Source organism: Amblyomma mixtum, chromosome 1 (assembly GCF_055824585.1).
Source record: "Amblyomma mixtum isolate Tamu chromosome 1, ASM5582458v1, whole genome shotgun sequence".
In the NCBI taxonomy this organism is placed as follows: domain Eukaryota; kingdom Metazoa; phylum Arthropoda; class Arachnida; order Ixodida; family Ixodidae; genus Amblyomma; species Amblyomma mixtum.
The window spans coordinates 45,595,862-45,619,440 of NC_143012.1; the positions used below are offsets into that span (position 1 = coordinate 45,595,862).

General features: G+C 48.0%; 1 long non-coding RNA gene across 1 annotated transcript; it reads right to left on the reverse strand.

Annotated features, from left to right (window-relative positions):
• Positions 1–15,973: 15,973 nt before the first annotated feature.
• On the reverse strand, positions 15,974–23,065 carry LOC149366207 (uncharacterized). The gene is made up of 4 exons (XR_016284509.1): positions 20,413–23,065; positions 19,067–19,160; positions 18,440–18,515; positions 15,974–16,113 (listed from the first exon to the last, which is right to left on the reverse strand). It is a non-coding gene; the product is annotated as an uncharacterized LOC149366207 (long non-coding RNA).
• Between the last annotated feature and the right edge of the window lie 514 nt (positions 23,066–23,579).

Sequence of the window (23,579 nt, forward strand, 5' to 3'; positions counted from 1 at the left end):
GGCTAGTTTGTTCCTATTTTGTGCTTGTGCTCAAACTCGTCTATTTTAGGTTTTGTTGGCGCTTCTCGCTAATAGGCAGACATTGAAATCTTAGTTTGAATTGCATTGATGCGTCATTCTTGCTCATGACACGAGCAGCTCTTACGCACCTGCTCTGGATCTCCAGTGCAGCGTGGGCGAAACAGGGAGTGAGACACCAACCTACGAGTGCACAGCGACGCACGCTGTCCTAGAATATGAGGAATGAAGAACCTGCGCCGCGATGCCACCGGATATGAAAAATTATTGTCCAATCTATACAAATTCCACATGCCCACGATTGCTCTGCTTTTCCGAATCTTCATTTCTTTCGATAACCGGCTTTGAGGCCGACCTTGAAAGCGCTCGAGTGGTCAAGCCGCGCCACTTCAAAGCTTTTTGGAGATAAGCAAACCGCAACGTGTTTTCTGCACCGCGTGTGCCGCGGCCATCAGTGAAATGTCGCTAAACAGTCAAGTGAGCGCACTCACCCCGCCGGCTATATACAAGCGAAAGAACAAGGTGAGTAGTCAAATCGAGCTGCGCTCCAGCTATCGTCAGCCACCGCAAACATACCGAGATATTATCTGGGCAACAGCGCGCAACACTTCGCCGCGCTGGCGTCAGTCCAAGCCGCTCCCGGCCACACTTTCCGTCAATCGTGTTAAGCGTCTGGACGACTGCTGTACTGTCTGGCGCCTTCACGCGAATTGCTCTTCGCCCAGGGCTGTTCCGCAACATGCTGCTATGAGGGCATCTGCTGCGAGCGGCACATTGCTTGCACTCCAGTTCGTAAACGCAAGGACAGCGTCATTGGCGTTAGCGGCTGCCGGCGGTCGCGACGTGCCCATTCATTTCACTATTTCGGACTCCGTAAACAGAATAAGGAGCCGTCGAAGAAAGATGAAAGCTTCACTAGGACTGATTCGTCACGAATCGTCTTTCTACTTGCCAGAGTTATTCTTTTGGTCTGCTGTGATTTTGCTTTTACATCGCTCTGCGCCTAATGGAAACGCTTCAAGGCGGTAATAACTGGCACTCGCTCCTTTGACTCGCAAAAGCTGCAGGTTTGGAACTTTTTAATAGCTGTTATCGATTCTGCAGTGAGGTGTGGTCTGTAGTGTGTATGGACAGCTGATCAGTACGATATGCATGTAGATACTTAACGCCTGTCGCCAAGTGGGTGCAACCGGCTGTGGAAAAAGTTATTGAGCGCCAATTTAGTGCTTTGGGGTTTGGTTTTAGGCTCTGTCTGCAATTCACAAACGTCGCGCGTTTGAAACCCGATGACCTGGGAAACTGGAAAGGAGTGACACGTTTTCATTTGAAACGAGGATGTTACATTGCAGTGAGTAGTTGCAGCCCAGAAAAACGTCTCCAATACATCCTAATTTCGGTGAAACAAAGACAATCAGGCGCAAGAAAACCGTGTCATCGCCGAATAGCAAACACTTCGTCGCATGCTCAGATTAGTAATAAAAATAACCGTGCCTCTGCTGTAATCAGTACAAAACCTTCTCTCCACAGCAGTCACTTGTCTCATTCTACGATGTATTGACTTGTAAAGTCGGACTCCGCATTTCGGATGCGCATGCAGTTTCTCCCACTCTTGCTTAATTACATTCCACAATCCTTCTGCTGTAGCGCCAAAGAGGATTTTGTGACACGAAGTTCCTTTTTAGGATACCCCAGATGTTCTCAACTGGCTTCATATCGGCGCCATTGGGTAGCGACTCCATTAAGGATACGCTGTGATTCTGAAGTGTTACGCTGACTTTTCGACCGGGCCTTGTGCACCGTGCTGCGATCTTGCTGCAACAGGCAGCACACGTCCGGACAGGGACCGACAAGAAGATATGGCACAAGCATGGTTTTCATAACGTCTCAGTAGGCGTCCGCGTCAAAGTGACCACTAATTCTTACAAGAGCTCCCACTTCCTCATTGCTTATTGCCCACAAAACAGCAACGGCGCAATGTCCACTAGAAAGAACTCTTTGTGGGTTCCCTCGCAACTACCTGAATGAAGAAGAAAAGAAGAAAACCTCTTTGACCGAGTTTATGTTGGATAGTTGTTTCTACTGTGCGGTTAATAATACTTGATATTTTCCATATTGGAGGACGTAATCATGACTGTCCTTCTTTTAGTGCTTGTCCGGAATCATAATTATGCAGTGACAATTAAGATGCATTTTTGTACAATTAAATTCAAAATAAGTTTCCGCTGTCAATGAATAGAGTAAAGCTTCATAAAAAAAAAAAGAAACTCACGGAAATCCTCAAATAAACAAAGACTCACGCCACGGAAGGCATGAAATATGTTTTTCTTTGTTGTTAGTATTACAAAGGACAGAAAATCATACCTGCACTTCATGGGTCGCGACAGGCACCGCTTCTGATCCCACCTTGTCACACATGTAGATTCGTGTGTGAAGAGAACTTCAGACCAGTTGGCAGCACTACACCACGCATGAGCACGAGCGAAGAAAGACTTGATTGCCGCGGTGCTTTCCTGAGCATGGGCTTCTGTACAACGACAGTTTCATACGCACTCGCGCAACCTCCTTCTCACGGTCTTGCAGGAGATGTTCAAAGATAGCGCCTTCTTAATGCTTCTGGCGCTCATAAATGGGTCTGCGACTGCGGCACCTACTACGAGGCAATGTTTCACTGTCGGTTGTCCTTGGCAGTCTAGAACGGGGAGCGTCGGCAAGTCGACCTTGGTCATCACGAAATGTCTTTACAATGCACGCCGCTACCCACTTCGAATTACCAGTCAGTCGTGAAATTTCTCCTTGAGGGACGCCTTGAATATAATAGCGCCGAATCAATTGCTGCCCTTCTAAAGGAATAAGAGGTGCTACCTCCAAAAACAAGCATCCGCACTGCTGAAGAAACACAGCTACCACTGCCGCTGGCGTTCGCCGAGCACATTTCCTTGGCCTAAACGATCCGCTATCAAATGCAGATAACGGTTCTCAAGCGGAGGCGCACCACTTTCTCATTCCGCAAAAACGAAGTTTGGTCGTCTGGGAACAGACAGCAAAAAAACGGACGCTGTCAAAAAAGATAAGAACAAAAAAGCGCTCGCATTCAATGCGCGCTAGCTGAAGAGAGCATATCGCTCCCGCTCGGCGAAAGCCGTGACAAATGCCATGTCACGCTAGCGCTGCAGCAAGTGAGGCAGACGCTTTCAGGGGATGTCCACGTGGCGGCATCTCGCGGAAGATACCAGGGCGAAGGCAACTCGCGCGAAGGCGCCAACCAGTACACGCTTGCACGCAAGCTAGGAAGCGCATGCGCTTCTACTTGATCTCGAACCAGGTTAACTGCTTCTAGATAGCGCATCTATGCAGTTTTCCGTGGTCCGGCCCGCCGCGGAGCTCTGTCCTAGCCCCTTCTGTCCCCACCAGTACATCCGGCGAAACCTTTCACTGGCGTACGTAACGGCCGCTTTTTCTGCGCTCCAGCGCTTTACGACGCAGCAAACTTGCGGAAAGCTCAATATTAAGCACGGGCTTAATGAGTCTATGATTAGATTTGATATTTTCGCAAGTTGTTCCCTCACAAGCTGCAGGAGCACGGGAAACGCGGCCGTCACGCACGCCAGCGAAAGGTTTGGTCGGGTGTACGTACATGGTAGCCAGTTGCCAGTGGCGTAGCCATAAATGTTTTTCGGCGGGTGTTATACGCCGCCGGTAAAAAAAAAAGACAAACTGAGCCTGCGCCCAAACAATATCTTAGTCATTTTTCTGTTTTAATAAAGCCGAAAGGTTAGTTTTTTTGTCCACAGTAATATTTCCACAAAAATACGAGTTCGTGCAGGAGTCTCAGGACTTGATTAGAAAGAACCTTTATTCTCTCACAAAAAACGGTCGTACGAAAAAACTCGGCTATTTACAGTATTTTTCGTTTAATATACAACAACAAAAATATTTCTTCTCTTCATCAAAGTCGGGAACTCTGAATGAATGGCATTTGTCAAAACTTCCAGCCCATTCTTGTGAACCTGCGCCCGGCCGCATAGTCGGCTTAAAATAAAAAAAAATAAAAGAGTCGCTTTTATTTTCACGATAGTGTATGATCATATAAGAACAAGGCAAAGGATAAAAATGTAGGCTGTGTATACAGTTAAAAGGGGTGCCATACTTCGTGCGATGGGGAGGACGAGTGCTTATATTCTGCAATAACCTGCGATTCCAATTAAAGAGCCGTGACTACGTACATCAATCTTTTCTAGAAGGAACCCCTGAGAACGCAATCGCATCAGAACATTCCCAAATAATTACAGAAGCACAATAATAAGGGCAGTGTTTGAAAATCAACGCGGAACGGTCGGGCGAGGAGAGATAGCACTATTAACATATATGTTGTGTCCTCTTAACGACCACTCAATCCTCCTCCTAACGACCACTAGCCCCTCGGTCGCACGCTGTCACCGGATGCCCCCCCACGGTGCGCCCCCGCACCCTTCCCCTGTTCTGGGAAGCCACTCCCTCCCGTGGACGACGCTTCTCCCCTCCCTCCTTTCTTCGGGCGGCCAGTTCGGCTGCTGCCTCGGTCGACGCTGGTCGCACCCTCATCGGCTTTAAATAAACGAAGTCTAAAAGTACCGTGTGCGTCTTTCGCTGCATTCAACACAGCGACCGGACACGACAGTGGCGACGAGAAAGTGGATTCGACCCGCGCTACGCAACGCTATTGACAAGCCATGGCTACGCGAGGGTTTCCCAATCAGATACCAGAATTCAACGGCTCATCGTGGTCATCGTGGGTTGGACGCCTTCAGTTCTACTTTGAAGCTAACAACATCACAGACCCAGCCTTGAAGAGGGCCAACCTGCTGACGCTGTGCGGGGAGCAGACCTACGACACTGTCTGCGCCCTTATTCAGCCAAGCACACCAGCGGCAGTGTCTTACGACGACATCGTAAAAGCGCTGCAAAAGCACTACGACCCAAGGCCATCCGAGGTCTACAGCCGGGCTCGCTTCCAACGACGAGATCAACTGGAAGGAGAAACAGTGAGCGCCTACGTAGCAGCGCTCAAGAAGCTCGCTGCCGACTGCAATTTTGGAACGCTGTCGACAACAGCTACCGGGCAGGAAATGGACGCAGCTTCTTCTGCTAACACCACCATGCTTCCCTTGGACGTGATGTTACGCGACAGATTTGTGTGCGGACTGAGTGACGAGTCACTGCAGCAGCGCCTGTTCGCTGAGAAGGACCTCACATTCAGCAAAGCTTACGACATCGCCGTTCGAGCGGAGAGCGCCGGTCACCAGCAGAGAGGGATTCGCCGGAACACCGAGCCGGTACACCAGACAAGCAACCAGGTGCGCAAGCCTTCTGTTGTTGTAAAATCGGTCAAAAAGGCACAACGCTGCTGGCGGTGTGACGACCAACACAACCCCCAGGGATGTCGATTCCAGTCAGCCACGTGTAATTTTTGCCACAAGCGAGGGCATATCGAAAGAGCATGCATTACGAAACGGAGACTTGCCAAGATAAAGTCACCTTCCCAGCCTAATCACAGCGTCAACGCCTCAGAGAATACGCCGCTATCTGATCTCCATGGAACAACATCAGCAACACCATCTGTGTTGTACGACCTGAACACCATGAATCTCGGCACGCGACCGAAGATTTTTACAGAAGTAAGCGTACATCACCAGCTGATTAAGTTCGAGGTGGACTCCGGCGCAGCCTGTACTCTGATCAGTGAGGACACGTTCCGAACTTCATATCCATCTGACGCACCCGCCCTGCAACAAGACGACACGCACCTGCGAACGTGGTCAGGACAGAATCTGCCACTATTGGGCTCTGCCAACGTGCAGGTTAACTACAACGGCCAGACCCATACGCTACCTCTGCTTGTTGTGAAGGGCACAGGATCAAGCCTTCTAGGGAGAAACTGGTTTTCTCCACTAGGCGTGATGATATGCGGCAAACATCAAAACGCCGATGCGCTAAGCCGTCTGCCACTAGACGCAACTGTTGACGAACCATTTCCACCAGGAGACGTTCTGATGTTCGAAGCACTGCCAGAACCTCCGCTTACAGCAGGCACAGTTGCAGCATCTACGCAGAAGTGCGCAGCTCTCCGGCTAGTTTACACAGCTGTTCAACAAGGCAACGTGCATAAACTCAAAGGGGACAACTTCGACGCTTACCGCAGGCGAGCTACCGAGTTGAGCACCCATCGCGGCTGCATCATATTTGGGTCCCGAGTTGTGATGCCGAGAGAACTACGCGCACAAGCTATGTCTCTCATCCACGCCGGACATCGGGGCATCGTTGCAATGAAAAAGTGTGCCAGAAGCTACATGTGGTGGCCTGGCATTGACAACGACATCGAAACAGTGGTGCGAGAATGCAAGCCTTGCCAGAGCAGCCGGAGCGCCCCGCCGAAAGCTCCTGTCCCAGAATGGGAAAAGCCAGACACACCATGGCACACACTGCACATTGATTTTGCAGGACCAATTGAGGGCTGCACTTTCCTTGTGGTCGTAGATGCCTACACAAAGTGGCTTGAGATAAGGCAAATGGGACAGACGACTTCGGCAGCAGTCATTGACAACCTCCGATCACTATTTGCAACGTTCGGCCTGCCGCGCAAGGTAGTGTCGGACAACGGAACACCGTTTGTGTCTGCGGAGATCCTCAAGTTTTATCGCGACAACGGGATCTCATCAGTTACATCGGCCCCCTACCACCCAGCGACAAACGGACAAGCTGAGCGCTACGTGGCCGAGCTAAAACGCGCCCTTGAAAGAGATCAGACAGGCTCACTGCAGCGCCGCCTTGCGCGCTTTCTCTTCAAGCAGCACACGACGGTTCAGAGCACAACAGGCCAGACCCCCTCGAAAATGATGTTCGAGCGTGAAATGCGAACCCAGCTCACAGCCATCCTCCCCGAGCCAAAGGCAGAGACGTTCCGGGAAGAAAAAGCAATTCCGCGCTGCGGCACGCTTAATGAGGGGCAGCGCGTCCTCGCCCGACAGTTTCTGAAAAAGCCACGCTGGGAGGAAGCTACAATTGTCAGACGCATAGGCCTGCGCTCTTGGCTCGTCAACATACATGGCACAGTAGCACGCCGACATCTCAACCAGCTCAGATTTACGACGCCGTCTGAGAGCTGTCCGCCAGCGGAGAGAACACGTGCACCATTTTCCCACATAGCCTGGCACCCCTTCCCGGAAGAAGAGACTTCGCCCAGGACAGACCTAGGAGACACAGCGAACAACAGCCAGCCTACAAGTGTTTCTCCCCCGAGCGCACAAAGCCAGCGCGCCTCCACGCGTGAGCGCCGACCCCCTGCACGATACCAGGCAACTTTCTAAGGGGGAAGGAAGTGTTGTGTCCTCTTAACGACCACTCAATCCTCCTCCTAACGACCACTAGCCCCTCGGTCGCACGCTGTCACCGGATGCCCCCCCACGGTGCGCCCCCGCACCCTTCCCCTGTTCTGGGAAGCCACTCCCTCCCGTGGACGACGCTTCTCCCCTCCCTCCTTTCTTCGGGCGGCCAGTTCGGCTGCTGCCTCGGTCGACGCTGGTCGCACCCTCATCGGCTTTAAATAAACGAAGTCTAAAAGTACCGTGTGCGTCTTTCGCTGCATTCAACACAGCGACCGGACACGACAATATAGTATCCGCAAAGCATGAAATTTCTTTCAGTTCCTCTACAAACTCAAAAATTACTTAAAATTGTCCGTTCAAATCATCCGGGGGAGAGGGGGAAGAGTGGTGGTGGTGAGGGGATAGGGAGGGATGAGGTATGCAGTGCACAGAAAATTCCGGAGGGGGGGGAGGGGGGCGTTCTGACACCGAAATCCCCTAGCTACGCCCCTGCCAATTGCTGATATTTAATTTTGGTATTTTTACATATCTTGATTTTCAGTGGCTTTACCCCTTTTAAACGAGCTGAAGAAGGTAAATAATACCTACGAAGAACGTAACTGCTCGGTTGTAGGACCGATGCTTGTGCCACCCAGCCTGCAACCGGTAAGAACGCCTCTAAATTCTATATAGCCTTCTGGTCCAGCATGCACATCAGTTGTTACTAAAAACATAATTGATTAATTGCTTGATTCTTATCATCATCATCATCAGCCTTACTCGCCCACTGCAGGGCAAAGGCCTCTCCCCTGTTTCTCCAATTAACCCGGTCCTGTGCGCCCTGCCGGCTCCATATCCCCGCAAACCCTGGTGAAAAAAAGTGATATGTGCAATAACCTCATGGAGGCTTCGTCATAGAATATCATGCAGCTTGTAAGATGTATCATACAATTTTTATGACATTCTATGAGATCTCTATTATGACTGAAGATTTTACAGAAATGTATGACATTTGTGTGATAATTTTCTATGATTTGTATGATAAGTTATGTTAATTGTATGACAAACTGTATGAGTTTATTGCATCATACAACTTTTTTAAACAGGAAATTTCATGATCTGATCAGCCCACCTAACATTCTACTGCCCCCTACTAGGCTTGCCTTCTCTTGGAATCCACTCCGTTACCCTTATGGACCAGCGGTTATCTTGTCGTCGCATTACATGCTCTTCATTAGCTTTTGTCGATACAGTCTCACTGCGAAAATTTTTTTATGTTTTTTAGTGCACTAACTTTTCCTTGACTGTTACACGCATATGGGGCAACCTTGAAACATCTAGACGCTTGAAGGAGAATTTCGGTGGCTTCAATGAACTGGAATAAAAAAAAAACATCGTCATCCTTCCATCGGCCCTTGGTATTTGTGACAAATTTCTCCGCGATGACTCATTGTTGTTCGACATTAGGCGGTCTTAAAATTTACTTTTCGACAAATTGAAAAGCTCAATTCAGTGATCTCAGTTTTAGGAATTTCCACCGGAATGCTCCACGCGTGATTTCCACCACTGGCACCTAGCTGTTTGTACACGCTACGGGTTTAGTGGATTTGAAAGCGTTAGGCCTCTTTAGAAAAAACAAAGATGCAATTTCTGAACACCGTCACCGCTTACATTCAGTTCTTTAAAGATTGAACGAGCGCATGAGAGTTTTGGTTTCAGGCTTTGTGGACTCTTCTCTCCATCATCTCGGGCATAGTTTTCGACAATATGGCACTGTTGTGCTTACCTCTATTTTGGTGCTTTCAGCTCTCATTTTTTGAAACTCGTCATTCATTTTTTTTTTCAATGTGCTGTGCGCCTTTCTTTGTAAATATCATGTGATCGGATGCACTGATGTCCCCAGTCGTCAGTAAAGAATTGTCCCCGTGTCGGCTGACTAGCCTCCACCGTGGGTGTTTATGCAGCCATAGTCCAGAGAGGAACTCCCGTTTCGCGCAGTGTCCATTCATCATCATCATCGTCATCAGCCTGACTACGCCCAAGCAGGGCAAAGGCCTCTTCTATGTTTCTTCAATTAACCCTCTCCTTTGACAGCTGAAGCCACCCTGTCCCCGCAAACTTCTTAGTCGCACTCTTCCTGACCCTGCACAGCACCTTGGTTGATTGCGGCACCAGTATGCATCCAATCAGCTGAACGTGATAATGGAGCCACACTTTGGTATGTGCAACGGGTTAGGGAACGCCTCTCTTGCGTTCCGCTTCTCATATTTACGCCAGTGCGACTTTTTTGCGATCCCAATAGATTCCCGGTGTCTTTCGAGTAGCGCAAAGTGGTTACCTTAACATCGGTCCAATAATGAAGTCCCTAGGGGCACAACTAGGGTAGTCTTGGCTTGATGTCAAGAGTTAGTTTCCCCGCTTATCTATTAACCGACAGAATTCATTTGATCTAAACGGGGGACAGGTGTCAGTGCGTATATCCTGAGGGCCAACATGTCGTGCAAAGCTTTTTACGAACTCAATGAGAAGGTGCTAAGTGGTTGTTCCCGTCACAGAATTTGTAATATTCCCGTCACAAAAGTTTGTAATACTTCTCCATCGGATGGAAGAATCTCTTCCCAGTTAGTCCGAAGTTTGTGTGAATATTCTTCAGTAGACTATCATGCAATAGAATTTTAAGTTGCTTTGCGTTGGGCTGAACACAGTCATGGCATTTTCGACACCGAGTCTAACGATCGTATATCTGGGTGCGCGAATTCTTGACCACCAGACACACACTCTAACTTTCGCTCGACATCGCAGAATGCACTAATACCAACAAAGACTTCATCTTGAAAGCTTAATGTAGTCAGGGGATCATTCTGTGTCAGCATTACCTGCTAACTCTCACATCACGCATCACATTTGCCAAGCACGGTCCCTAGACACCTCCGTTGGCAGCCTCATTAAGTACGAACTGTACGCAAAAAAATGTACTGTAAGGATCTTGTTATAATTTGCCAGTGTTTCGTGTCTTTTTACTGAGCGCACTGACACTAGAGGCTTCCTAGAGAACACACATGTTGTGAAAAGAACATTGGTTGCAACCTGTGGGATTGTTGACTCATACCTGAAGGCACGGATTTGCTTTGAGACCGCAGAAGACCGCAGAAGATCTCAGCTGCAGAAAACTAAGCGCGATGCCATCACGGCGCTTAGCCGGAAAAAAGTTTCAGCGGTGGTTTGTGTTTTCTCTCGTTGTGAGACGCTGTTGAAGCGTATGGTGCTGTACACCTGTTTTCATCTTCTCGCTCTTTTAGTCGAACTGCTCCAAGTCAATAGACAGTGTGAGCTTTGCAGTTTTGATGCATAAATAAATGGTGAAGTCACACACAGGAAGACCCTGAGCTGCCGAAATCTGTCCTCTTAGGAATCGTCCCAAAGCCAGCTCGTATCTTGGTGCAAGAAGTTATAATGTGACCTTCTTCTCTCTTAATTGTCTGGCTAGAATTTCCGGAGGTCATTCACCGCGCTGAAAAAACTCGGGCTGACAAGTACGAACGAACTGCTTTATTACACGAACTTAGCCCAGATGCATAGAGATTCTGAGCGAAAAACGGAGTAAGCTGATACGACGAAAATGTTCTTCACGCCGGACTCTACAAGCCGATGCTTATGTATTCTGCGTCCGTGCACGTGACACATCCGGCTACCAGCGCCATACTTATGTTCGCATTATGAGCAGCCCAGAGGAAGCAGTGAAATTTTTTTACAGACTCCAGCTACGTTTTCCTCTTGGGCCATTTTTTCGTTGCACTTTCCGAATGATCGCAAACCACCAATGACGGCCATAATCGCCAACTAACGGTACATGCGCGAGATTGCGTCAGAGATTTACCAGAAGAAAAGGAGTGGTTTCCTTCCTGGGTCCGATTTATCCTCTATCACTGCGAAGGGCAATTAGTGGGTAACTGTATCCCTCACCGCACAAATTCCTTAGCAGTCGACAGGCACCACTTTGGCACAATTTACAAACGCATGCTCTGCCCTCTTTAACTTTTTCTCACTATGACGAACTTTACCTCACTACAGCCTGAACACTGTGCCCTGAACTACTCGCTTCAGCTCTCCATCTCCTTTCTCAATGCCCGGTTCGTCCTCTCCCGTGGTGCCAGGCGCACCTTAAGACATGGGAAGACTGGGATACCCTGCTGGGGTCCTAGAAGCCTGTCGTGCAGGCCATCGCTACCGACCGAGCTGCCAGCGTTATGGACCGCAGGAACATAAACGCTTCAGTGTGGGGTTCGAGAATCGGCGTGCTCCAAGCTCCTCAGTTATGATAATAATCTATTTATTGCGTAAACAATACTGCGCCAGGTTTCGAGCCGTCGCGTCGCTCCCGGCGTTGCCGAGATCAGACAGATGGAGCGCCGTTGCCATAGCAACCGTTTCAGCCGCGCTCCATCAGGCGGCAGGACCGTCGCTGCGCCGCTTCCGCTGCCGCGCGCCTAGTCGCGCTCTCTACGCATGTGTAGGAATGTGGAGAGAGGAGAGAAGAAGCGGGAGGGAAACGGCGAATAAATACGTGCGTTCGCCTCGGGCAAAACAGTTGCTACTTGCTTACGCAACTTACCCGGTTTAACCAGAGCTAAACGTCAGCTAATTTTTTTAATGATGATGATGAAAGCAGTTAGAAAAACTTGTGAAACGAACGGGGTGAAACCACATGCGCCTAAGCCGCGATGATGGCTGCTTTTCTCATCTCGCTCTTAAGGACCCGCATTGAGTAAATCTCCATGTGCGTTGGCTGTCATTCAGATTTGTAATGCGCCTGCTGAACTTACAAAGAGCGCGCTGAATTCCGTGACTTCACTTATTTTACCTCTTCTTCCCTGTTTTTTCTGCAGTGCGTCCGCACCGATGGACCCTGCGCCGTAAGTGACCACTGAAATATTTGGTAGTCGTAGGCATGAGCTAAGTAACTTTTATTGATATTGTTTCCGTCTAATGATCTTATCCCAAGCAGCACAAGTAATTGACCGAATATTGGAAACGGATGTCTCAACTCTGGTCCTTTGTAGGCCCGGCTTTTGCCATTACGTTTCCAATACTGGGTCGATGACCTGTGATGCTTGGGAAGCTGCTTGCGGCATCTTATACAATAGGCGGGATAGAAGCTAGTGCATGCGCTCAGGGAAATGAAGTGGTACTTGACAGGCAGCCTGTACCAAGTGGTTCATAATTTCGTCTTTCGGTGAACCCTGTGCAACACTCTCCTCGTAGCCCATTTTTCAGATCTCGTTAGCACGTTGATTCATTTATGAGACTTCAGTACCGCTGTTGCCATAGGCGAAATTGGGTACTGTGATTTAGGAGAAAGATTGGTTTATTGGGGTTTAATGTTCCAAAGCGACTCAGGCTATGAGGGACGCCGTAGTGAAGGGCTCCGGACATTTCGACCACCTGGGGTTCTTTAACGTGCACTGACATCGCACAGTACACGGCCCTCTAGAATTTCGCCTTCATCGAAATTCAGCCGCCGCAGCCGGGATCGAACCTGCGTCTTTCGGGTAAGCAGCCGAGCGCTGTAACCTCTGAGCCACCGCGGCGGGGGATTTAGGAGAAAGAAATAATATAGACTAGTTTTATATTAAAACCATAAGCAAAGGGCATATAACGATTGTTTAGATATCTACATTTATGTACTTCATGTCTGACGCCTCCGACCTTCCAAGTTTTCCTTATGGCCCTTTTATTCACTTGTTTTTCAATTATGGCGAAAAGCTTATTTGTGTGAGATTTTGAGTAAAGTTCTTTTAGTTTGTATGCCCTCATTAACGCCCTTTGGGTACTTTAAGTCACAGCAACTAATTAAGATATTCTTGTTACTGCAATTTATAAAAGGTTTTTATAGCCTCATTTCGTTTTTTTTTTTCAGGAAAGAACACTTCAAACGTCTCGGATAAGTGCACAAGAATATCTGCACTTCGTCTATATAAACGAGATGCATTTATTAGGCATCCGGGAAGCCCAAATTAGGTGAAAATTAAACATTACAGCGTTGAAACGAATTCCGAAAGGAATATGAACAGAATAAGTTTTCACTGCGCATGATGACAATATTATTATTCAAGCACTGCTATGCAGGGCGTCCCAGCTAACCTGGACAAAGATTTAAAGAAACCTCAGCGTGCTTCAGAACTGAAATTGCGTAGATACTGTTAGGGCTTATCAAAAGAGTTACATTACCATTTTTTTCGCTTGCCCTATTTGAATAATTAGTCGGGATAAATAAATTATCTTTAAATAAAGCTTGAAACGTTCAGGAGTCAATATGACAGTTGTGGAGCTCCTCAAATATTGTCCAACCCATACACTTCTAACGAGATAGGCTTAGCGTGGCCGTTTTTATTTGGGACAAACGGAAGCCCGCGCAGTTTAAAAAATACCACGTGAGAGCGCGCTCCGTGCGCCCGGAAGCGGCACGATTACAGCGCTCTCATCCGGGCTTTCTAAAAAGCATCATTTGCTTCCCGTCTTTCGAACTGCCCAAGACAGAGCTTCGCGTTGCGCTTGGTTCTACGATAAACTTCAGTGCGTTCGGACGGCAGTTGAAGAAAAGCGCGGCTCCCGTTTCTGGGGCGACCATTGCGCTCTCGTTAGCAGAATGCAGGCGGAGGAAGGATGACAATCTCATGAGTTGGAACTTAGGAGCAAGATACGAACAAGCAAAGACGCATATAACAAGCTTGATAACGTCGTGTGAATTACGATTTTAACAACCTTGGTTTACGAAGTTTAACGTCCCTAAATGATTCGGGCTATGAGGGCTCTAAATTTCCACCACCTGGGATTCTTTAACGTGAACTGACAGAGCACAGTACACGGACCCCTAGAATTTCGCCTCCATCGAAATTCGACTACTGCGGCCGGGACCGAACCTGCGTCTTTGTGGTCAGCAGCCGAGCGCCAACTGAGCCATCGCGGCGGCAGAATACCAGGTTGCGAAAATGTGCTCCTGAATTCACTCCGTTAGACTGCCGCGTATTGAATAACAGATACGAAACGCGAAGGCACAATATAGCCGAGATCATGAAGAAATAGACAAATATAGCACTCCTACGTAGGCCGCAAGCGATACTAAACGCGTAGGTCAATTCCTCTGAATGCAAGAAAAGTGCATCGCGCCTCCGTACCTTTTTTTTCACTTTTAATTATTGGTGCTTATGTAAGCACAACTATTCAAGGTGGCGATCATAAGTGAGCGCCTTTTTTAGTGCGCTATCCCTAAGACTTCCAATTTCGAAAATGTCCTTTGATTCTTAGAGTGCCTGAAGCCAGTTAGACCTGCAGAAATGAAATAAAAAAATTCTGGGGGTATGGCTCTCTAAATTGCTGCAAGGGAAAGCCTTTCCTGGCGCACTGTTTGGCATTGAGTGCGAGACTGTTTGTGCTGTACTAGTGCTTTATTTGACTATACACTTTGACTACACATTACAACTACACACTTTGACTGCTTCTTTAGCACGACTCTCTCTCTCTCTGCCTCGATGAGTTCGGTTGTATCCATGGCTCTGTTCGCAGTAATGAGGTATGTAATGTGGTCCCCCACTGACGCCTTACGCCCCCTGTCGGAGCGGACGACAACTATTTTATTATTCTTCGTGTGGTCCAAAAGGGGGCGTCAGGAATCCGTGGGTGACCTCATTACTTCGAATCTGCGCACTCTGACGTCATAACCATTTCAACCAATCGAAAAGCCTGACACCTCTGCTGACAACATTCTGTCGACAACGATGGGACATTAATATACTCTCATGAGCGCTTGTCCTTGCGTCTCTTCTGGTTGACTGTCCCCTGTTGCAGCGCTGGTAAAAGTTTCGAATTTATGTGGCAGATGCCCCGGTTGCGTAGCGCTGACACCGTGCGATGCACGATTTCATTTCGTCGAATCTGAACTCATTTATGTTTATCTGCAAAAGTGTTTGTTATCAATGCGATTGCGATACTTTGTGGACACAACCCGTACTATGTTTCAGTTCTGTCTACACGCACGTGAGTGTCGTCTCCGCATTTTTTATTTCTACGCCCTACAATTGCTGTCGCCACCATCCGTGGTCGATGGAAGCATTCACAGCTGCCTTTTTCTCCCCTAGGTGGATGACGCGCGGTGTTTTCGTTGTTATCCCAGTCAAAAAACACAACAGGATTACAACAGAAAATTTCTGTTGTGTTGTCTGTCATGTTTTTGGCATGTCGTATCTGTTGTCTGTCTTGTTGTGCTGTAGTCTGTCCTGTTGTGCTGTAGTCTGTCCTGTCGTGCTGTAGTCTGTCCTGTCGTGCTGCAGTCTGTCCTGTCGTGCTGTAGTCTGTTGTGTTGTCTGTCATGTTTTTGGCATGTCGTATCTGTTGTCTGTCTTGTTGTCCTGTAGTCTGTCTTGTCCTGTAGTCTGTCCTGTTGTCCTGTAGTCTGTCCTGTTGTCCTGTAGTCTGTCGTTTTGTCCATCTTGTGTCTTGTTTGCTGTACCCCATTATTGTTCTTGAAGCAATTTTGCTGCATACACATGGTAGCAGCAGAGCTAGCAGTAAGCTCAATGCATGCATCCCAAAGCAATGCAGTGCCAAAAACACTGTACTTACAGTAAAAGCTTGCTTTATTGAGTCAATATAACCACTGGTGATTTGAAATATTCGCAGCCTGCTCATGGTTTCTGGCCCGAATCGCACGCAACTTGGTGGCTTGCTCGACTTCCACGCAACTCTTGGTCGCTTGCAACTGAAAAAAAAATTGAGGAATCAGTGAGAGGTAACAAATTTGATGAGCATTGCATTGTTTCAATGACTAAAAAACAGCTTTTTCAGCAAGCACAATTACTAGCTTCCTGCAGTAAACTTAATTTACCAATATGTCATTAACAATTATTTGCTCACGGCCCCTGACGACTGTGTATAGTTCTATGGTGTCAAATGCTTGTAAGCTCCGAGCCGCTAGCCTTGCACAGGTCAACGCAGGCAGCCTCGGAGGGCAATTGCAGCTCCGATAATTGAGCCACAGATTCTCAGAAGCTTGCTGGTCCTGTGGGAGAAGCATTGGCTGAGTGACACATGAACAGTCACTCCAGTTGCCTTAGTTCCATTGAAGAAAACTAACAGAAGATTCATCCACCATTCTGACTGCAAAGCACCCATAAAAAATGCGTACCTATACCTTCAAACAAGGCTGACTAATTATGGGTATAATTACTGCAATGAAATACCAGTCAGAACATGTAGTTTAAAATCTAAAACTATATGCAACTCGACGATCAACAAAAAGCATTACACAGCAATTAAAATAACCAACATTTGTTTAAAATATACCTCAGAGGAAATACGAGACATCCACTACTCTCCAACGGTTCATGACCTTTGTACACTAGCAAATTACACTTCCTTTCTGGCACATTTGCATGCAGAAGTTGAGCTGAGTTTTAAGAATCTTTTCAGGGTGCAACAATTCGGAAAAACCAGGTTTTACCGAAAAACAAAGAGCCGTATACATTGCATCCCATGCCCAGAGCAGTGCACTTAAAGAAGACTGCGGCCTCTTCCATAAACAAGGATGAATGGTGGGCCTGATGGTATGGCATGCTAACGAATTTTTTACCAGCCAAAGACACATACACAAAACCGAACCACACAGGACAAGGGCAGGTAAAAAAAATTCTTCTATAAGTCTCCAGTTTGCCTGTGTACTCCGCAAATCCTAGGATCCCTGTCCGCTACTTGTCAAATTTCACTGAAGCGAAAGTAATACAACCGACAGCTGATGATCTGCTAGGGCAACAGGATTCCAAGAGTTTGAGAAGGGCAGTGGGAGTCCAATCAAGGGGGAGTAGTGAAATTTGACTAGTAGCAGACAGGGATCCTGCAGTCTGTGGAGAACACCGGCAAATTTGAGACTTACGGAGGAATTTTTTTTACCAGCCAAAGAACACGCATCCACAAGAGAGAACCACAGAGGACTAAAGCTTTTACCAGCCCTTGTCCTGTGTGGTTCTCTCTTGTGTATGCATCTTTTTTGGCTGATAAAAAAATTCTTCCATAAGTGTCCAATTTGCCTGTGTCCTCCACAAACCGCAGGATCCCTGTCCACTACTAGTCAAATTTTTGAACACCATCTGGCTCGGACTCCCACTGCCCTTGTCACACTCTTGGAACCCTGTTGCCCTAGCAGATCATCAACTGTTGCTTGTATTACTTTCGCTTTAGTACTACACCTCCAGGGCGAAACTGCTGGATCTGTACTTTCAAGAGGTTTGCATGGCATGCAAGTTGCTTGAAGCATCATGAATAGGTGTAAATATTAGCTAGTGAATTTGCGATGCCACGACAGCTGCAGCCAGCTATCATTTAGTACAGCAGAAAAATGGACTTCATTTTTAAAGTGGTGAAGTGCTCATTATTTGCTCTCAAACATGAGTGCTAAGGAAACACTTTTTATGTTGCATGAAAAGAAAGAAATTACATGCACACTGAACTTTGCAAGAATGCCCCATGGACATTACAAAACCCTGCCATCCTTGCTTTATATTTGCCAGCTAACAAAATGCAGAAACCTACGAATACTTTGCGTGATAAAGACAACTAGAAATGTGTGATGAGAGGCTAGTTGGTAAGGCATTCCGAAGACATTGGACACACAGTTCCCGCTTTATGTTAGAATACTGAGTGAAATTTTGGTCTACACACCACAAATACCGGTAAAGCATCATGATAGAACACAATACTTTTTAAAGGGATAAAGGAATATGTTGGCCCTTTTAGAGGTCACATATGCATAAGAGGCAACATGTGCGAAATAGTCACTGCACCTGAAGCAGTTTAAACTGCATTATGTTATCAGCAGCAGAGTCAAGAGCTACGTGAGCGACTATTTCATACAGATCATGCAATTACATTCATGTAATTCAGGATCTGATTCATGTGATTATACAGGGAGGTTCTGCTGCTAAGTGCATGTAGAGCTCTGCATGCATTTCTAAACCCAGCTGTGAGCCTATGTCTAAAATATTTTTCTAAATAGGCAGGTAAGGTATGAATCATTGGAAAACAATACCTACCACAAACAGCTGAGGAGAGATGGCACAGCCAAAAGCCGGAAGCACGAATGGCCCAGCAGATACTGGCAGCTGGCAACTGCAAATAAATATGTCAGAGCAACTGTTGTCAGAGGCCGTAACAATGTCATGAACGACAAGAGAAAAAATTGTCTACTGCTTCATAAATTAGAATAAGGTATTAATATAACACAAAAAGCAATGAGGTGACCCATGACAAAAGAAATGAGCAGATTGTATATGATGCACGCATATACATTTTTGAGTAGATTTACATGACTGTCACAACCACATTGAAAGATGCAGGCTGGAATACCACTATTTTTATGCATGATAAAGAGCGTAACTATTAGAATATAGCACGCACTGGATTTAGTTAATTACAACAAGGGTGCCTTGCACCAGCATCGAAGGTATTTTTAAATTGAACGTAGCGACCAGTAGAGCAGTCTGCTTTGCACAAATGACAAGAGAGGATGGAAAAGGCATGCATTCATTAGCAAGAAGCACGATATCTCACATCACAGCATGAAACGAAAATTGGTATTGCATTTAACAAATCTGCACGTAAATAAAAACTGCAAAAAATTATCTAGTGGCAATGCAAGTAAGGGCAAGGGAAAAAAATACCGAAAAAAACTGGTGAGTGTGGTGCAGGGAGGTCTATGGGTAGGGTCCCGTGCCTGGGAATAGTTCCGAGCACGGAGAATCGCCGGCAGCCCAGCTGGTGGCAGTCAACCAAGAATAAATAAGAGAAAGCGGAAATCAATAACAAACCATCACCGATACCGAACGACTTGAAAGCGGGCCGCACAAACGAGACATATAGCAAAAGCTTTAAATCCTAAATAAGTGCGCAGTTGCATCCCAAACAGTTCCCAAAGCTCTGAAGGCGAGGAAGCATCGACACCTACACCTCAGGGCAGACGCAAGAACGATCTAACTTTGACATAATACTGTCTCAAATTCTGTTCCATGAGGAAGCACAGATAAAAATTTACAAATGACTAGGCAAGGAATATGCCCCTGCCTTTCACACGCGATCATTGTCCCCGAAAAAAATTGTATGAGAAATATTAAGCCATAAGCACTAATCCGATGTGGGCAATTTCCTCACTGGCGTCCCAGAACCCTCCTCGCAGCGCCGCCCCTCCTCCTCCTGTTTTTCTCCCAGGCGCCCCTACGATTTACATCATTGGCAATAAACGTTTCCGCCACCACCTACGTGTTCATGCGTCAGCACATTGAGAGGCGCGCTGACCAGGCCACGGTCCAGAAGACGCGCAGATTCGCGGCGGCGGTGCGCGGAGGCAGACTCGCCGGAGGAATAGACCGAAGAGCGCAACAGCCGTGAAAGAAAAAAAGAGGAGAACGGAGAAAAACAGGAGGAGGAGGGGCGGCGCTGCGAGGAGGGTTCTGGGACGCCAGCGAGGAAATTGCCCCGATGTGTACCAACACCGACCACTCTGTTCGCAGCTTGCCTAGCGCAAGTGCTCCGTCGAACGGCACTGCCGCTCATCGTCATCTTTTAAGTAGCAGAAATCAATCCGATAGGCACCAGCCGCGAGAGAACTCGACCGTTGTCAGTTCCCTTGTCTGTCCGCAGCTGGCTGGCCTAGCGAGAGCACTCAAACGTGGCACTGCTCGCTCATCGTCGTCTCCTACGTAGCACAAATATATGCTATTGGAATGTAGTAAACATATTCTGTAGTTTTTCGCAGCGCTATTTAGCGACCGCATAACTCTGTTTTGATATCTGGTGGCATTTTTATTTACCACGGCACCCGAGTACTAAACGCAGAGAGAGACTATGGAGCAGCAGTTGCCATGCAGGCTATACGCCCGTTCTTTTCTGGTAACGCATTATAAATGAGGCAACCGCATGCAGACTGCCTCCACTGCCATAACAATATAGGCGCACACTACTAACGCGTGTGAATACAGATCACTAGTAAAGACACGTAGACGGGACTCACCGATCATGCGTCGCATCGAGGCTTAGTAAAATCGCCCATTCTTCTTTGTTGCCTCTCCAGATGACAAGGAGTCGTAGCGCTGCCTTTCTTCATGGCTTTACCCGTTCAAATTCACCAAAGTTGACAGGGCGTAATTCTCGTCGTTCGTTTCCAAATCACACTTGCGTTCTTCATACATTCCCGCCGCACGAGCACTCAAACAATGCTACGAAAACCCAAATAATAAAAACGTGACGCGTCGCTCGCACTGCCGTGCCGCTAAACATGGCGCCGACGGCTGCAGTTTTGCCCTTGTTTCTCTAGCGTCGTTGAAAAAAAACCACAAATGCACTTTTTTTACTACTAATATTTGAACTGTGTTCGCACCAAAATCAAATTAAATTTTTTCATGTTATTTTTTTATTACTTGCGAATACCGAAGCGCTTTTAGATACTTTTGCTGGCATGCCGTTTGTAGAAGCTGTGATCCTGTGATCCCATCACCCAGACCCCGGATGTCCGAGCAGACGACGGAGCAGACGACGGCGCAGAAGACGGAATGCAATTTCGATTGACAGCAGCTAAAATCCCTTAATTGCGACAAAAAAGGCAAAGAAATGCACCGTATCACAAACTGGTCCATATCAAGGATATGTTCGACGCGAGTGGTAGGACAGAGAGCAGCTGCGATGCATTACTTTACGCGACACTGGCATGCTCGACGGAGATCTACATGAAACTGAGAGCTTAAATGTGACCCGTATAAAGCGGATTACTTTGATATCAACTGCGTTACGGAACTACGACGATACTTGCGTCACACTTTAGCTCAAATGCAACAGCGGCCCGCACTCGCCGCATCCTGTTCGAGTGTACTTTCACTAGCAAGAGCCCACATGGAAGCCGACAGAAGCAACTGTGTTTTCGAGTTCAGATTGTTCTGAGAAATACGAGCAGCTTACTTTAGCACGTACTCGAATTCAAGTTCTCAGCCTGTGTGTCACGTACGGTGACGATGGCGTCGAGGACGAGCTTAAGAATCGCCTTAACGTGGCCGCAACGCAGCCGGTATCCCAAGCATTTGTGCCCTGTACTGCGAACTTGTGCTCAGTCGCAGGCCAGCTGCTAGCTGCTCGATTTGGCAGCCTTGCGAGTACAATTCGCAAGTTGCTGAGCCAATCTGTGAGCGAGCCGAGCTTTCAGCAATGACGCTGCTCGCGAGCGCGCCGGGCGCCGAGCTTCGGCCTGCTCCCTGGCTGCCGTATTCGTAGCTAAGCCTAGCAGGTTTCACTTCGATGCAAGAGCTGAGAGCGCTTCGATACTGGCAAGCGCTGAGGTGCTACTCTTTTCACTGTAAGTACGTATTATTGTGAACTATGTCTCGTAGTGAAATAAAGATATGCTCGGGTCCGCCCGAATGGTGATGATGGCGTCGAGGACGAGCTTAAGAATCGCCGTAACGCTGCCGATATTCCATGCATACATGTGTGCTAAATTTGTTCAGCTATGCTGCAAACGGGGGCATAAATCCTCGCTCAATCGCCGGCCAGTCGCTCGGTGCTCGATTTTCCAGCCTTGCATGCGCGATTCGCAAGCTACGGAGCCAATCATTGAGCGAGCCGAGCTTTCGGCAACGACGCTGCCCGCGGTCGCGCCGGACGACGAACTGTGCGCTGCTCGCTGGTTGCCCTTGTAGTCGCTAAACCTAGCCGATTTCACATAGACGCTGTAGCTGAGTGCGCTTCGGAACTGGCCAGCACTGAGGTGCTACCCTAGGCACCGTTTTACTGTGAACCCCGCGTCATAGGGAAATAAAGATATGCTCGGTTTCCGCGACCCCTTCAGGAGCAGAGCTAGCAGAGGCCAGGAAAACTGCAGAGCACCAGCAAAGCGGTTATGGGAGGAAATTTGTATTGCTGTTATCGCTTCTACCAACAACTCGACATTGGCTAACGATACTCTATGCCAGAGCTTTGGTTGTGAACAAACAATACCAGTGCATTTTTCTGACGCCGGCAGCCGGCATCCAGGCCGGCAGGCCAGCTGGCCGGCCCCGAGAAGCGAACCCTTACGATTTTATGCCCGTGGCGCATATCGAAACCACCACGACATTCCCCTCTTCACTCAGGTTGTAGTAGCACACTGTTAATAGCGAGGGACCGGACCAGTTTAAAGGACCGAGCGCGAGGGCGCTGGAGACTGGGCCGAAGCGCGCGACTGACGTCATTCCCGAGACTTCTCATTTCACGTGACAACCAAACGAGTAGGCGACCCGCAGGTCACCCTTGTAGGTGTGAGGAACGGTGTCGTGGAGCTGCTGCCTGATCGCAAGCGACTGCTGGTCGCATGCCCTTTGCTACTTGCGAGTGTTGATGGGCATTAAATGCCCGTTTGAAGTAGGGCGTCCCAGAGTTCGCGCGAGTTAATTCAGCCCCTGGTCACGGAGGGGGAGCCCCCAACAAGTACATCCTGGAAACCACTCAGTGACCGAATTCTTGCGGCACGACATGTCGCAGAACTCGTCATCCAATCCTTGGCATCGCGGGATGTAACGCCACGCAAGCAGACAAATATCCGGGTCCTTGTTCCCCAGGGAAATTACAGCGAAGGCGCGAAGCAACGGCCCACGCGCGCGCCCTTTCTAGGTGTCGGTGTTCAAATACACTGACGGCTGTATTGGGACTTAGGATATTTACACTCTTCTCTATATTTAGCGAGGTGGTTGTGTCACTGTCCTGAAATTTTCAGAAGAGGCAATGAACGAAGTCGTAAAAATATTTTTTTTCTGATCATTTGATAAGCAGCATGCGCCGCTATAAAACTGAAACGTGGAAACTGTATATGGGAGTCACCGTGATCATTTATGCAGGCAGCAGGACATGAGTGCGTATACATACATGCTGCCTTTGTGATAGAAGGACGATTAGTGCGAGTAATTTTCCACCTTTTTCGCGATCATGCAGGTTACTCTCACTATGCGCGTACGTCGTTAGGCGCCGCGTATATGTGCCCTCAGCCTTTTTTTCGCATGTTGTAGTGGATACATTACGTTATATGGCGAGACGCTCACGTCACAGCAGACAAGAGGACACTGACCTTCGGTTGCGCCATTCGTCGCGCTCACGGCGACTGGCATGCAGATGCTAGCGTGGCTGGCAGCGTGCCGCCATCGCAAGCATGGGCACATT